We start from the raw sequence: 15089 nt of genomic DNA, 5'->3' as shown, positions 1-15089 counted from the left end.
GGACTTATCCCTATTAGAGTATTGCCTATTGCTTGAGGCACAATGTCATGGTTAATGTTGAGTACAATACCTTTGCCGCTGCCGTCCTTTGGGACACAAATAAATGATGATACCCTTACTCTCCGGTGAAATGCTACAATGGTATATCCATGCGCTTGCGGATCCATCTGTAATCGTATTGATTATACCACGAGAGTGGCACCCCTTGGGTGCAGTTGCTAGGATGGGTTCGGCTCCCTCATTTCTAGTGATTGCACTAAGAAACGCCAACAAGCATTTCTGGCGTCGTTGCCGGGGACGGCATGTGAACAAAGATATTGTGCTGATATTAACTTAGACCTTGTACTTTACTCTTTCAGGTTAATGTCACTTTATGTCTTCTTTTATTTTTGATTTGAAAGAAGACAGGAGTAGTGTATGACCAGTTTCTCCCTGCCGAAAAACTATATAGACAATCCAGAGAGGCTCGTGAGAAGGGCACGACCTCGCATCGTTCCTCCTCTCGCTATCCTCCCGGCACAGGAACCCATTTCGGAAGCACCACTCGTTCTTGAGGCTATGGCTGAAAAGACTCTCCGCGAGTTCTCCGTCCCCTCCACCGACAATGTGGCCACTGGCCCCAACATCAATGTCGGGGACGTGAACTTCGAGCTCAAATGAAGCCTCATCAACATGGTGCAGGCTAGCCCATTATGTGGCAAGCCGAATGAGGACACAAATGCACATTTGCAGAACTTTCTGGAGCTCTGCAACACCATAGTCATACGGGGTGTCGCCGCCGACGTTGTCAAGCTTCGTCTATTTCCCTTTTCCCTGCTGGGGAAGGCGAAATAGTGGTTTTACAAGGAAAAAGACATCGACACCTGGGCTAAATGCTCCATGGCGTTCCTCGCAAAATTCTTCCTGCTGGGCAAAATAAATGCTCTGAGTGGGAGAATATCAAGTTTCCAGTAGATAGGGATGGAATCCATCCCAGAAGCTTGAGAAAGGCTGCAGGAATACATCTTGGCCAGTCCTCATCACGGCATGGATGAGTGGTTTGTCCTGCAAAGCTTCTACAACGGGCTCACAACGACATCTCGAGCCAATATTGATGCTGCTACTGGAGCAGCCTTTCTCAACCTGACCATAGCCAAAGCAAAAGGATTGGTCGAGAAGATGGTCTCCAACCAGGGGTGGAGCGATGAACGACTCCAACCCCACACGAAGGGCATGCATACCGTCAAGGAGACGGATATGATTGCTGCAAAGCTGGACCTCCTCATCAAGAAAATGGAGGAAGGGAGCAAACAACCGATCCATGCTCCCATTTACACCATGGGTTTGCACTACACGTGCGAAGTCTGTGGTAACGATGGACATTCGGGGAATGACTGCCCCGAAACCCGTGAAGACTGCGCATACCTCAACAACAACAACAACAACGTGTACCGTCCACCACAAGGAGGCCAGGGGTGGAACTAGCCACGTCCACCTTTTCAGGGAGGTAATAACTATAATCCTTCTTTCAATTCGAATTTCAATTCAAACCAACCTCCCTTAAGAGAACTTGTTCTTGGCCAAGTGAAAATCAACGAAAATATAAATAAAAAGCTTTTGGCCAATGACAAATCCCTGGAAAGTTTAAATGTCAAGCTTGAAACTTTGTCTTCAACTCTTAAAAACCAGTTAAGTTTCATTAAAATGATCGAAACCCAGCTTGCACAAATTGCTGCTTCGTTACATGCTGCTGAGAGCGGGAAGATCTCGGGGCAACCCAAGTCTCCTGTTGAAAATGTCAGCATGGTGTCTACCGGACGGGGTAACTCGTCCCGGAGGCCACCACACAATAACCAAGCAGGTAGGTACTATCTCCCAAGGAACGACGTCTGGGATGGCATGGTGGCAGCTGTGCAAGAGGATCCAGGGGTCCCCATGATCAGCTGCTCGATCTATATCAAACACTTCGAGCTATGCCTTTGCGATCTAGGGCAAACATAAATATAATGCCCAAGGTAATATACGGAGAACTTGATTATCCTACTCTTGCCCCAACAACCATGCTCGTACAGCTTGCAGATTCAACCCTTCGGTATCTCGAAGGGATAGCCGAACACGTTTTCGTACGAGTACGAGACTCCTTTGGCCGACTTTGTGGTAATGGATATGGAGGGCGACCTTGGAGTTGACCTCGTACTTGGGCGACCTTTTCTAATGTCCGCCAAGGCAAGGATCGATGTCGGAAAGGGAGAAATCCATTTTTGTGTCAGAAGGGAGGATATGTTTTTTAGGTTTAAGAAAAGGAAAGAGTGGCGCTTCATGATCCAACAAGACAGTGAAGGGCAAGCACTCTGGGGTGCACCAGAACCCCAGCCAGAACAACGACCCTCCGCACCTAAAAGAAAGAAGAAGGAAAATAAGGTGTGGTGGAAGGTCGAGAGTTCGGCCTCGTCCAGTTCTCCAGGACAAGCCGACGAATGGTAAGAACGATGGAGAAAAGTCGTGCATGTCTGACTTTAAACAACGCGCCCTTGCCAAAGGTAAATTTGTATTTATCTCATATTTGTTTTTCCGCCTTTTCAAATTTTCTTTGCACCGCATTTGTTTTTCCTCACTGCGTATTTGAAAATTTTCAAAAGTGTTTTCTGCATGCTGGAATTTTTCTAGCACCTTTCCCTTTTCACAAAAATACCAAAAATATTTTCTGAGTTTCAAAATCTTTTGGAAAAAATAATTTGGACATCTTTTCGAGCAAACTTTTGGCCGTGCACCATATTTTCGAAGTTTATAACCGTTGAGGAAGCAACATGCCAAAGAGGGGCACCAGGGGGCCCACCCTGGGGCCGGCCGACCCAGGGCCAACGGCTCCTGGGCCCCACCTTCTCCAACAGCTTCCTAACCGTTGTACCTAGCTCCTCCTCGGGTGCACTTGCCCAGTTTCCTTCAAATAGAGGCCGAGAGAGGGGAGATGAGCTCTCATACTCACTCTCTCCACTCTCACTCCCTCTCACACATTCTTGCTCGGGTTTCCTTTGGATTTTGGCTCAAGTTTGATTGCAAGAACACACACTCTCTTTCTCTCTCATTTCTTTGCTGCTAGATTGATCACATATTTGGAAGAACAACTATCGGGTAAGTGTTTCATTTTCATTTCACTAACGTAACCCAAATCGAGTTGTTCTCGTTCGTTCTTGTTCATTCTTGTTGCAAGCATGAGAGGTGCAGGGCGGAAAATTTCTGGAGCTCTCAAGAGGATGACGAGGTTGGGCTCGTCCCGTTCACAGGGCGAGTCAAGCTCTCATCATTCCCCCGAACCTGCACCAACACCGACCACGATGGACTATGAACAAGATGAACAAGAAGAACAATTCGAGGAGCAAGCTGTAGACCCGCAAGCCGAGGACATGGAGATAGATGTAGATGTTGCACTGTACCTCGACTTGCAAGATGACCGCGAGCATCAAGCCTACGCCATGATCAAGAATCGAAGCTTTGGTCATACCAGAGCTTTCGATCCGGACCTCCTCGAGAAAACAGGTATGGACGTTGACTTCGCTCGTGTTTGGCATGCAGTTGGATGGGATGGTTTTGTGCCCGTTGAGGAGAATGGTTCTCGTCTCCTCACCATCCAGTTTCTTTGCACTCTTTGGGAGGTGGATGATGGTTTTCTTTCCGACTTTTTGGAGTTGAACGCTATTTTAATTGGAGAAATTTTAGTCACCTCCTTAGTTTTAGCGCGTGCTTGCCGGTTTCCCTTGCAAAAGCTTGCCGCGGTTTTTATCGACATGAGTTTTGAGGTTTGATTTTGGGTCAAGTTGTTGATGGCAAGTTTGCACCTTGGTGCAATGACATACGAAATCCGACTCTTCGTTTGATGCACAAGTGGGTGGCTATCACTCTCTTTCCAAGAGATGATCCACGACCAGTGCGGAACGATGAGTTGATGATATTATACGCCATGGTCAACAAAATCCGAATCTCCCCCGCACAAGCAATGGTTAAGCAATGGCTCACAAATTTTCGGATGACGGGTCCTATTGAGTGCACTTCTTTGGTTACCTGCATCGCATCAAACATGGGAATCTTAGATGGGAACCCCATTCCCTTCATTGAGGAGCCCCGTGTTATGATCGATGAGGCGTACTTGGTTCAAGGCCACACACTCAAGAAAGGCCCGGATGACTCCTTGATTTTCTTTTCACTGGGTTATGCAAATGAAATTCCGTTGCCAAATGCGGGATATCACTTGTATAACTGTCGTTCGCTAACCATCCCTCTTGTTCCACAAGAGGAGAGCCGCAGGCATAGTGTTTTTGGTCTTTCTGGCAGGGTTACAAGAAGCAGGGTCAGAAGGGAGGAATTCATGCAGCAGCAACCTCAGCCTCAACCACAACAATATGAGGCTGGAGGTTCATCATGGCAGAGTGCCAGCTCCACCGAGTGGGCACGGCAGGCCTCAGGGCACCGGTCCACCAGTTCCAGCTCCAGTGGTCCCCCGCGACGTACAGCTTCGTCCAGAGGATTTGCCACTCTGACTCGGCAGATGGGCGAGCTGAACATGCGCACCACCAACATCGACGAATCGCTGGGCCAGCACATCGAGTCAACCCAGAACTGGCAGCGATACACAGGCGAGAGGATCCACAACCTGGAGGAGCAACAGCAGCAATCCCAGGAGGAGTGGAGGGCTTACTACTGCCAGGCTGGGTTTAACCCCAACCAACAGCAGTGAGCCTGAAGCTAGCTTGGGGGAGGACCCCCATGAGAGGTATCTTGTATCAAACTCTACCTTTACCGCTTTCCAAAATCTTGCATGAAACCAAACAAAAATTTGCAAAATTATGAAAATCCATAAAAAATTGCATAACTAAAATCAAATAAAAATTAGCAAAACCCATAAAAACCCAAAAATATTTACTTGCTTTCCAGTATGTGTAGTAAGCATGTGTAGTTTTTCCTTGTTGAGACGATGAATAGTTGCTCTATTAGTTCCTTTCATATGCCTAGTTACAACCTTGTGCTCTCCCTAAGTTCTGAGTTTGGTGGCTAGATGTTCAAACCTTAAGCTTGAAACTTGTGGGTAGCGAAAAAGCAGAATTCGAATCTAGGTTGTTGTGGGTTATGATATGGCTGAAAAGAGTTGCTATGATCTTCTCCTACGTGATGCTTGATATCCGGAGTATTTCTTTTCAAAACTACAAAAATAAAATAAAGTTCCTCGGTGATATGCAATTCCCATCCAGAGCCATATGAGTTACAAGTTTGAACAGCCTTTCCACATATGCAACTTATCTTCTCATTGAGCTTTGTCAAATTGTTGTGACCCTTTGTGAGAATCACTTCATACGCCCATGATCAAGATCACGTACACGTCCACCCACATGATATACTTCTAACACTTGGAGGATAGCAAGTACATCCATCCATCCACAAATAAAACTCCATGTTGTACCATGTTTATCTCTCTCCAAAGTTATCTACATGATGTATGGGCTATAAAAAAAGAAATGAAAGATGCATACCCAAAGAAGGTATGCCACATGCCCACAAGGCATGTCAAAAAAAAAGAGAGAGAGAGAAAAGATGCATACCCAAAGAAGGTATGCCACATGCCCACAAGGCGTGTCAAAAAAAGAGAGAAAATATAGCCCATACCAAAACAAAAAATATATATAAATACAAGGGATAGAGAATTCATATAAAGGAGTTTCATCCACCATACACCAAAAATATCCACACACTTGCACATCTTGATCAAGGCTTATGACTTGTTTCTCCTTTGGATCCGGTCTTTGACTTAGCAAAATGTGAGAAGCGGGTTGCCTTAACATCCTCCTTACCTACAGATCCACCAAAAAGAGCCATTAGAAGTAGGATGGAAAAACAAAGGCACATAAAAAGGCCTTGGTGAGGAATGAAACACATTTGAGCGATCCGAGAGATCACCCGAGGAACTTACAAAATTTCTTTTAAAAAATTATATAAAACCTCCGGATTGACGGTTGAACAAAGGAGTGGTAAGTGGTACTCTACAAAGCCGTTCTGACCCTCAACCGCCAAAGATGAGGATGATGCTATAAGCCCCACATGAGTAAGGTAAAAGGTGCGAACAAGGCCAACTTATTCAGAATAAAGGTAAGAACACTCGGTTGTGCCTTGGGCATAAGTCAGGAATGCGACATTGTAGCAACTCCTGATCAACAACCTAAGTCGAAAACTTTGCTCGGGACGAGCAAAGGGCTAGCTTGGGGGAGTTGTTGACGGTGCTTAAGTGCCATTTTCACCCGTCAACTATACTCAATAATAAAGGAAAACTACATGCCTTACTCACATATTTGTATCACTAACATCGCTTCACAGTTGTTTTCGAGTTTTGTACATTTTAGATGAGCAAGAGTTATCAAACCGCCTTAAGATAGGCCTCATTTCTAGTGATTGCCCTCATTTCTAGTGATTGCACTAAGAAACGCCAACAACCTTCTCGACGAATCAGACGCATTCACGAGGATCCATGGGCCCACCAGAGTTATCAAACCGCCTTAAGATAGGCCTTTACCCACATACATGAATTGGGGGCCTACGTAGCAGCCTCCCGTGAAGTTTGAGACAGTTTGGCCGGGTTTTTCGGTCGGCCGACCAACCAGGTCGGCCGACCCAAGATCGGTTCGTCATCAAATCCACAGGGAACGTGTGTGCACTCTCTTCTATTCTAATCGGTCCAAGGACACACCAAGATAGGTAGAAGGGAAGAGAGGATTCCTATGATAGTGCTACTGCTGAGTTAAACTTCGATCTCTCGGGCACAATACTCGCTTCGGGCACCAGCTTACAACTGGTCTGCCAGTCGACTCCGGCCAACAACTCTACACTATATCCGAATGTGGAGGATTACGAAGGACCAATAGGGCTGTCACCACCTACGGCCTACCTCTAACAAACTGTGGGATATAAGGCAAACGAAGGATAATCCCTAGCCTAGACACCACATCTACGCTATTGATTACTACTGCAGTCTAACTACATATCTCGAGCTGTAGCAAACTACAGCACTCTATCCGAATACAGAGCGACGATCCCGCGAGTAAAAGAACTGATCTGACTCAACCACAAGCACTACTAGCATCAATTATACCAAGTAAAATACTAGAGATAGGAACCACGAATACTTACTAAATACTGAAGAATGTAGCAGCATCCGTAGAGGTACAAGATGGGATCGGAGAGCCGACACCCCGGCACTTCTCCCGAATTACTCCCTCACTCTCGTAGAGGTACAACAATGGAGAAGAGCGCCGAAGACCGGCACCCCTCCTAAGTATGTCTACCCTCTCCCTACTCTATGACAACTCTAAACCAAGAGAAGGCTTGAGAGAGCACTTGAATGGATGTGAAACTCCACTTGGTGGTGTGTCTCAAATGGAACCCCTCCCCTCATATATATAGGAGGGAGCCATGGCCTCTTCAACCGAGGATTGCAGCTCTACCCCTTGGAACCGACCTTGGGAGCCAGTGAGGAGCTGCCATGCGTCAAGGGTGAGACGGTGGGGTCCATGGGCCAGGTCGGCCGATCTGGTAGGTCGGTCGGCCTGCCCGAGGCTCCAACCGCCCCCAAACTTGACATTTGGGCTGTCCTGGTGTCCCTTGTCCTAAACCCATGGGGCATGGCCCATCCTACGCTTGTTTGCTTGGGTATTTGGGCTGGTTTTGATCTATTTCAGCCTGAATCTCATGCTCTGATTGGTTGCGACTTTTGCCTTGAACTAAGAAGTGTGTTTCCCTGCTCATGAATTGTGTTTTCAGCCTTATTTCACATGCATACAAATAATTACCAACACTCGTAGAAATGGTCAGTAATAAACCCCTACCACTATGTTGATGTTTGCATTTCATGTGTTTATGCAGGAGTTGACGACCTAAATTTTGTACTTAAGAGCCGTCAACAACTCCCCCACACTTAGCCTTTTCTCGTCCTCGAGTAAAGCAGAAAGGACTAAGGTGGAACATGACTTCCAAAGGTATGAAGCGAGCGTAAGAGATATTCCAACTCATACCTTGCACTTGTGAACTTTGGAGTGTCTATCATGTCATCTTGGGTAGTTGAGGCATGGAACGGTATTGAATCAAGTCACTTCTGCTCCTCATGTCAAGTAGCTTGGGGTTTTTCAATAAGTTTTCAAAACAAACCTTGCTTAGCTCCTCATTTGATTCTCTCAGATCGCTCAATGTGTATATGTCTTTACCAAGGCATTTGACTTGCCTTTTCTTCATCCTACTTCTTGTGATGGCTATATGTGGAGCTCAAGGTAGGGTATGCAGGATAAGGCATACTTGTATCACATGTATTGCAAAGTCAAAAACCGGATCCAAAGAGAAAAACAAATCATACAATCAGATCAAGATGTGCACGTGTATGGATTGTGATGGATGGAATGGAAACTCCTTTTGTATGATCTCTCTCCCTATATAAATTCTTTTGAGAGCATGGCTATCTCTTCTTTTTTTTTCCATCTTTTTTTTCATGGACCTTCATGTGCCCACATTTTTTTCCTTTCTTTTTTTTCAATACTGGGACCTTCATGTTGTGACACCCTAGGTGTCTGCACGATAAAAACTGCATTTGTTTGCTATGCTTCATGTGTGAATTGTTTGAAAAAGGATCCTTTTGTAAATATTAAAGGTTATATGTGTAATTATGATTTTATGCAAGGTCCTTTCTGCAGTTAAATTTGAATAGGATGTGAAATTATAGCTTTTGTGGAGGGTGTTTTTGCAAAATGTGGTGTAATCATTACATGGCAGGAAAATTTTCAAATGAGCCTAAGTTTAAAGTGAAATTACCTTGAAAAAGACAAAATTCCTGGAATTCAAAATCCTTTCCATATTTTCAAAATTAGCTCTCTATCCTTTGATCAAATAAATTTTTGCACAACATCAAAGTTGTAGATCTTGATAAATGGAACAACTTTCATGTTGGTCACTTTTTCATTTGAGCCCTGGTTTAAAAGTTATTGCTTGTTTACAATTTTGTCCCTGGAAATTTTGGAAATTGCAGTTTAGTCCTTTCTTCCACCTCCAGCCTGCTTCCCTCCTCTGCTCCTCTGCGCCGCCGCTGTGCAGCGCCACCGTCGCCGTGGAGGGCCATCCCCGCGCCACCTCCTGCCTGCGCCGCCTCCACATGTCGCTTGGAAGCTCCCCACCGCCACCCAAGCTGCTCCGCTGCCCTGCCGCATGCACGCCACGCCGCCCAGAACCCCCCACCGGCCGCCACCGCGACGCCGCCGTGGCTGGCCCGCTGTAGAACCCCGGAGCTCTATCTCGCGCGCGCTCCAGAACCAGTGGCACTCCCGTATTCTTTTCCCCTCACTCATTTGCCCTTTTCTGCTCCCCGCTCGCCCAGAACACCACCGCCGCCCGCCATTGCCACTGGAGCTTTGAGCTCGCCGTGGACCCATTGCTCCAGTACCACTCCGCCCCTCCCAACCTCCCAGTTAGCTTTGCCTTGGCCCCGCGAAGCTCACCCACCTCTCCTCCTCGCCCAATCCTCACTGGAACACCCCGCCGCCGTAGCCCGAGCTCCGCCGCCGCCCTGCTCACCGTGGAGCCGCTCCTCCTTCCTTCCTCTGCCAAAATCAAGCACCCCACTAGCTCCCTCATGTCGAGGTGAAGCTCCCCGGCCGCTCCACGCCCCTTCTACCCCATCGGAACGCCGCCTCCGCCGCTAGCCGTCGCCGCCGGAGCAACTGCTCCACGGGGAACCTCCAATCCGGCCACTCCGAGCCCCAAGAAGACCACCATCGGGTGCGTCTCAGTCTCCTCTCTGATTTCCCCAGCCTCTCCCTCGCCGCTGCCGACCCCCTCACCGGGTTTCGGCCGGTCAACGCCGTGCCCCCCCCTCTGACCCAGCCAAGGACCCCGTGTCGAAAGATACAAAACTCCAGGGGGCTGTCTGCAAACCCCGTGACTCATATGAATAGTGCCTATAGGGACTTGTTTGTTATGATTTGCTGTGAATTTTGAAATTCAGTAGAAATTCATAGGAAATTCAGAAAAATGCAAATCTTGATGTTTTGAAATCCTTGTGCAAAGCTCTATCCAGTAGAATCAAAATATGATAGATGTTTGTGGAAAGTTTTTTGCTGGAAAATTAGATTTGTGTCACTAGGTAAATAAATACTAGTTGTTTTATCTTTTTCTTAACTATTTCTTGAAGCCATGTATTTCAGTGAAATTTTTATGGTGATTTACTCATGTGACACTAGTATTTCTATAAAAATTTCATAATCAGTTCTCTTGTGTACCTATTTATTTGATTTAAACCTTGTTTATTAGAATTTAATTATGATAAATAGTTTATGCTGATGATAAATCATGAAAATATTTCTGAGTGATATGTTTGAATAGGTTAGCTTGTAAATAAAGTTTGAGCCCCAGTTCCTGAATATAACAGGAGTTAAAAATGAATCTTACTAATATGATGTCTGTTTTGTTTATTTTCTCAGAGTTAATTATGTGTAGATAAAATCATGTAAAATTCACAGTAGCTAAATCATACCTGTTTTGGTCTGCTGTCAAATTTTGAGCTTCTTCTTTGCTACAGTTTGACCTGTATAATTCAAGCTTATTCTAGGTGTTGTCTGAATGAATGAATTGTTGTGATTAAATGGCTATATGTTTTGGCATGATTTTGACAGGGTAGCTTAATCTGTTCATGTTCTGTTTAGGGTAATGTTTTCTAAATTTATTTCTATTTGTGCTTTGAGTTGTTTATTTATTAGAAAAACCATGACTTAGTTGTTATAGGAAATCACCCCACTTGTTTATGAAGTTTTTAAACTTCATTTGTGCTGTTGATCATGATGTCTTGTGTAGTTAGATTTGTTATTTAACTACTCTATAAACGATTGCCCATGTGTGTTTATAATGTTGTTCTTGCATTACATATAGACACGACTGCCTTATCGGATGGGACGTACGAGCTGATCCCGGAGTCTGACGGAGGTGATCTCGAAGCTCAAGCGAACACCGCCGTACTAACTGAAGCCCCGGACCAAAGTTCGGAAGAGCCTAGGGCTGAAATAGTTAGCGACTACCGAGAAGGCAAGCCCCGGACATAACCTATATTTTAAATTACTATCAATTACTGTTTTATTTACTTGTGCATTTACAGTTCTTAGGATTTGAATTGAAACCCTAGATGCATGATCCTAGGAACCTATGCACTGAATACTAGACTTGAGTTCGACTACTTGCTAAGCTTATAGGACCGGTAAAAGTCGAGTGATTGCCTGTCACTCGCGAGTTTTATAGGAATTGATTGTTTACCTTTCTGTTATCAATATAAGGACGACAGACGGGGTTGTGTTCGACATCATGACTTTATGTGAGACACCGTCTGTGTTGATGAACTTGCTAAGGTCGCGGTGTGTGGTAGCGGTGGTTAAGTTTTTGAAAGTACTAGCCACATGCCGTAAATATGGTATGTGGCAAGCCTAGTAGCCGATTGGACCGGGGAGTGGATATACCTGACACTCTCTCTTAGGGATAGGTTTTACTTTTATGTTGCGCAACACTACGACTTCGAGGGACAAGGGTGGACCGGGCACGGGTGGACCTTGGAGCCCTGTAGTCGGGGAGAGTGTTCCTATCCACAAGCCAGAAAGAAAGGTCAACGGTTGTTTGGGAATGACCCGACGGTGTTCCAGATGTGTGTGCTAGGTTTATCCTTGCAAGGTTGAATTTCGATTCAGAATCGTCCGCCTCTCACGATGAAATGAGACTGCTTGACCCCTTTGCCACACAGAGTAATAAGAGCAACAATATTATTTATTTATCTTGATGTTTGCTTAGTTTTCTACCATGATTGGATAGTAGTTGCTTACATAGAATGGTTAATCTACTAGAATCTTGAAAGCTAAAACTTGAAAGTAAGGATCTACTCTTTATTGCTTTTCAGCAAAAGGAAAATCAGAGCCTCACAAACCTTGCATAGTCTAGCTATAGTGGGCTACTTATACCCGTTGACGGTTAAGTCTTGCTGAGTATTAGAATACCCAGCCTTGCTGTTGAAACCCTTTTTCAGGTATGAGTCTTGAGGACCAGGTCGCTAGTTTGACCTATCCCTGCTCTTTGCCTCCTGGCTGGTCCGTAGAGTGGGATTCGTCTTCGGCCGGCAATGACCATGACGAGTGATACCGTGCTTGGGCTAGCTTGGTATACTTTTGCGACGTGTTGTAGCCGTCATTATCTCTTTCCGCTGCTTTCAAACTCTGAAGTTAAAGTTATGGTTTGTATAACTGCTTTTTAAAGTTTGTACTTGTAATAATGTTTTAGAACTAGTTTGTAATAACTTTTATGCCTGTGATGCAAAACTTGTGGTTGTAATATCTCTGGACTCGCCTTCGTGCGGGGTATGCTTGTTCGATCCGAGAACCGGTGGTTGTATCGGGACGTTACCCGACAGACCAAGAATTGTTCGGTTTGAAGTGCGTTTGAGCTAGTGTTGCCTTTATGGTGATGCCCTGCGCACTTGAGCCGGGATAATTCAGGTGGTTCTGCCACACATGTGTCCATATTTTATTTTGATAGCCCATGCCTCTCTTCTTCTTTTTTAATAAAAACTGGAGAGAGAGATCAACACATATCGTCGAGCATTTATTTTGTGGAATGAGTGGATGGTACAATGCTATCTTCTCAAAGAAGTATAGCAAGGGGGTGTATGGTATGCACATGAAACTTGATCATGAAAGCATGAAAAGAATTCTCCCAAGGGTCACAACAGTTTGACAAAGCTCAATGCAAAAACAAGCAGCATATGTGTGTATGGTTTTCAGGAAGTATCATCATATGGCTTTGGTTGCATTTTGGCATATCAAAGAGGAGCTTCACAAAGGGTTTTCCAAATTTTCAAATAAATTTCCCAAGCACTTAAACAATAAAGAGCGAAGATCATATAATCCAAACCATATCTCAAACATCAACTACTTAGATAAGCATGGTTACCTAAGGATTTTTTTTTGTTCACAAGCATCAAGATGATAAGCATGGAATAAAACATATGCAAGCCAACCATAGGAAACATGTAGAGCAGATGCAACACACTGATTCTTGAGTTTGGTTTTAATGAGTACGATTAAAAAACCATTCAAACTCATGAATCAAAAGAGTTGAGAGAAAGAGGGTGCACATACTATCGCTCTTTAAGAAGGTGGGAATCAAGGCAATGGTGATTCTACCAAACCACTAGGTGGCTGGATGAATTTTGTGTCCTTGCCTTGTCTCTTGTCATGTTGGGCCAGGACGTCCGCAAGGGTTGGGTGAACGGGAGGGTCAGGAAGGGGGATAACATTGTTGCGGTTGTGATTGCCACCCGAACCATTAGCACCATCCCTATCAGTTCCCGAACGCAACACCATCCTGTTAGTAAACAAAACGATTAGCGGTCAGGAATAAAAGATAGAGAAGGATACTCGAAGAAAGGGTGGAAAGACAATGTGTAGATAAAAATCTAACACACGATCAACACTGGTGTAGGAAATCTAAGAGGAAAAAAAGGATTTAAAGACCAGAAAAGAGAGTATGCATGCATGCAGAGTATGAATGCACATGACGTCTCCTCACATCGTGAGCACGCCTTAACGTTCTAGCACTCACTCACGATCCGAAACAACCGCATTGCCCAGCAGCGCTACAACCCTCCTACTAGCACTTAGGGCAATGGGGGATTCCCACCTTCTCAACCCCGGTAAAAGGCTCAAAAGGTTTCCAGAGGGTAAAAAGGGTTTTCCTACACTCCCGCTACTTATGAAGGCAAGAGGAGTTAAGCATATTTTAATTCAACCAGCGAAGCAACAAGGAAGAATTAGCTCTAAAATCAAGGAAGAAGGGTAGCATTTCACCTTAGGTTCAAATTTTTAACGAAAGTAAATCTTAGTGCAATTGATCAAATTTTTATTTTACTCTCAACCCACTAAGCAAATTTTAGGTTCACTTTATGGAACCTCGGCTCTGATACCCATTGTGAGAACCGCCCAATTTGATACTATTTTAAATGAACCGCCGGTCATTATCATCCAGATGGAAGCTAACACGTGCTGGCTGAAGGGCGTGCCACGTGTTATCCCCCATCTAGAGACACGAATAACCGACACGTCATCCGTCCAAAATAACATCAAATCCGGTAGTCCTGGTACGTGTTTGCCACATGCCCAGAACTAAGCACAAGTACTGTTATACATCCACATACACAGTGCCGATGAACCACATAGTAGTTTTACACACTTAATATTACAAGTTTGATATAGGTGGGTTTCAAGCTTCACTTACAAGCCTTGGGCTCACAAAAGTCATATTAAATAGAAATTTAAAATTTATTGCATTTACATGCTCTCTCGGAGATCGATTACGATAAAGACATACTAAGATAATGATGCCTTGCTCAAGGACATCCTTACAGCCACAACGACCTACTGCCCCGCATTTGGATCAGCGGGGTAGAAGTGGCCGAACACCACTTCTGGCTCACCTGCAACTAGGTTTAGAAAGCAACCTGAGTACAAAAGGTACTCGCAAGACTTACGCAATTAAATAAGCAAGGATTATGCAAAGGCTCAAATGAAAGCTTTAGGATTAAGTAATTATTGCATAAGCATAAGCTCTCTACCCTAACCCTAGCAGAATTAATTATTCTTGCCCAAACCCTAAAGGTTTTAGTTGAATAAGAGCATAATATATGAATGATCATAAAGGTGGCAAGAACCACTCCAACATATCCGAAACTCTCTACGAGGAATTCGACGAACCAAGAGCTTGCTCATAACCGAGAGCGCAGCAATTCGAATTGATTAAAACCTTACAAGGGTGTACTATTTTACCCACACAACATGAGGACCATGCGGCTCACCCAACCGATCACGTCAGGCAAGGGGGGTACTCACATCAACCGTTCCCAACAAGGCTCGATCATTGAAATCTTCACACCTAGCTTACGCGTAGAGACTTAGTTTCCACCGGGGACATCTCTAAACTTTCCTACACGTAGGTCCACCCGGGGACACTTCTAAGTCTCTCTGCATAGCCCTTAGCCACGTATCTAGGACTGCACATCAATGATC

General features: G+C 44.9%; 1 non-coding gene across 1 annotated transcript; it reads right to left on the bottom strand.

Annotated features, from left to right (window-relative positions):
* Window positions 1–919: 919 nt before the first annotated feature.
* LOC120639352 lies at window positions 920–1028 on the bottom strand. Its single transcript, XR_005661358.1, has one exon. It is a non-coding gene; the product is annotated as a small nucleolar RNA R71 (small nucleolar RNA).
* Between the last annotated feature and the right edge of the window lie 14061 nt (window positions 1029–15089).

Source organism: Panicum virgatum, chromosome 6K (genome assembly GCF_016808335.1).
Source record: "Panicum virgatum strain AP13 chromosome 6K, P.virgatum_v5, whole genome shotgun sequence".
NCBI classification, from domain to species: Eukaryota; Viridiplantae; Streptophyta; class Magnoliopsida; order Poales; family Poaceae; genus Panicum; species Panicum virgatum.
Note: the sequence above shows the minus strand (reverse complement) of the source record. Positions and strands in the feature narration are given on the sequence as shown.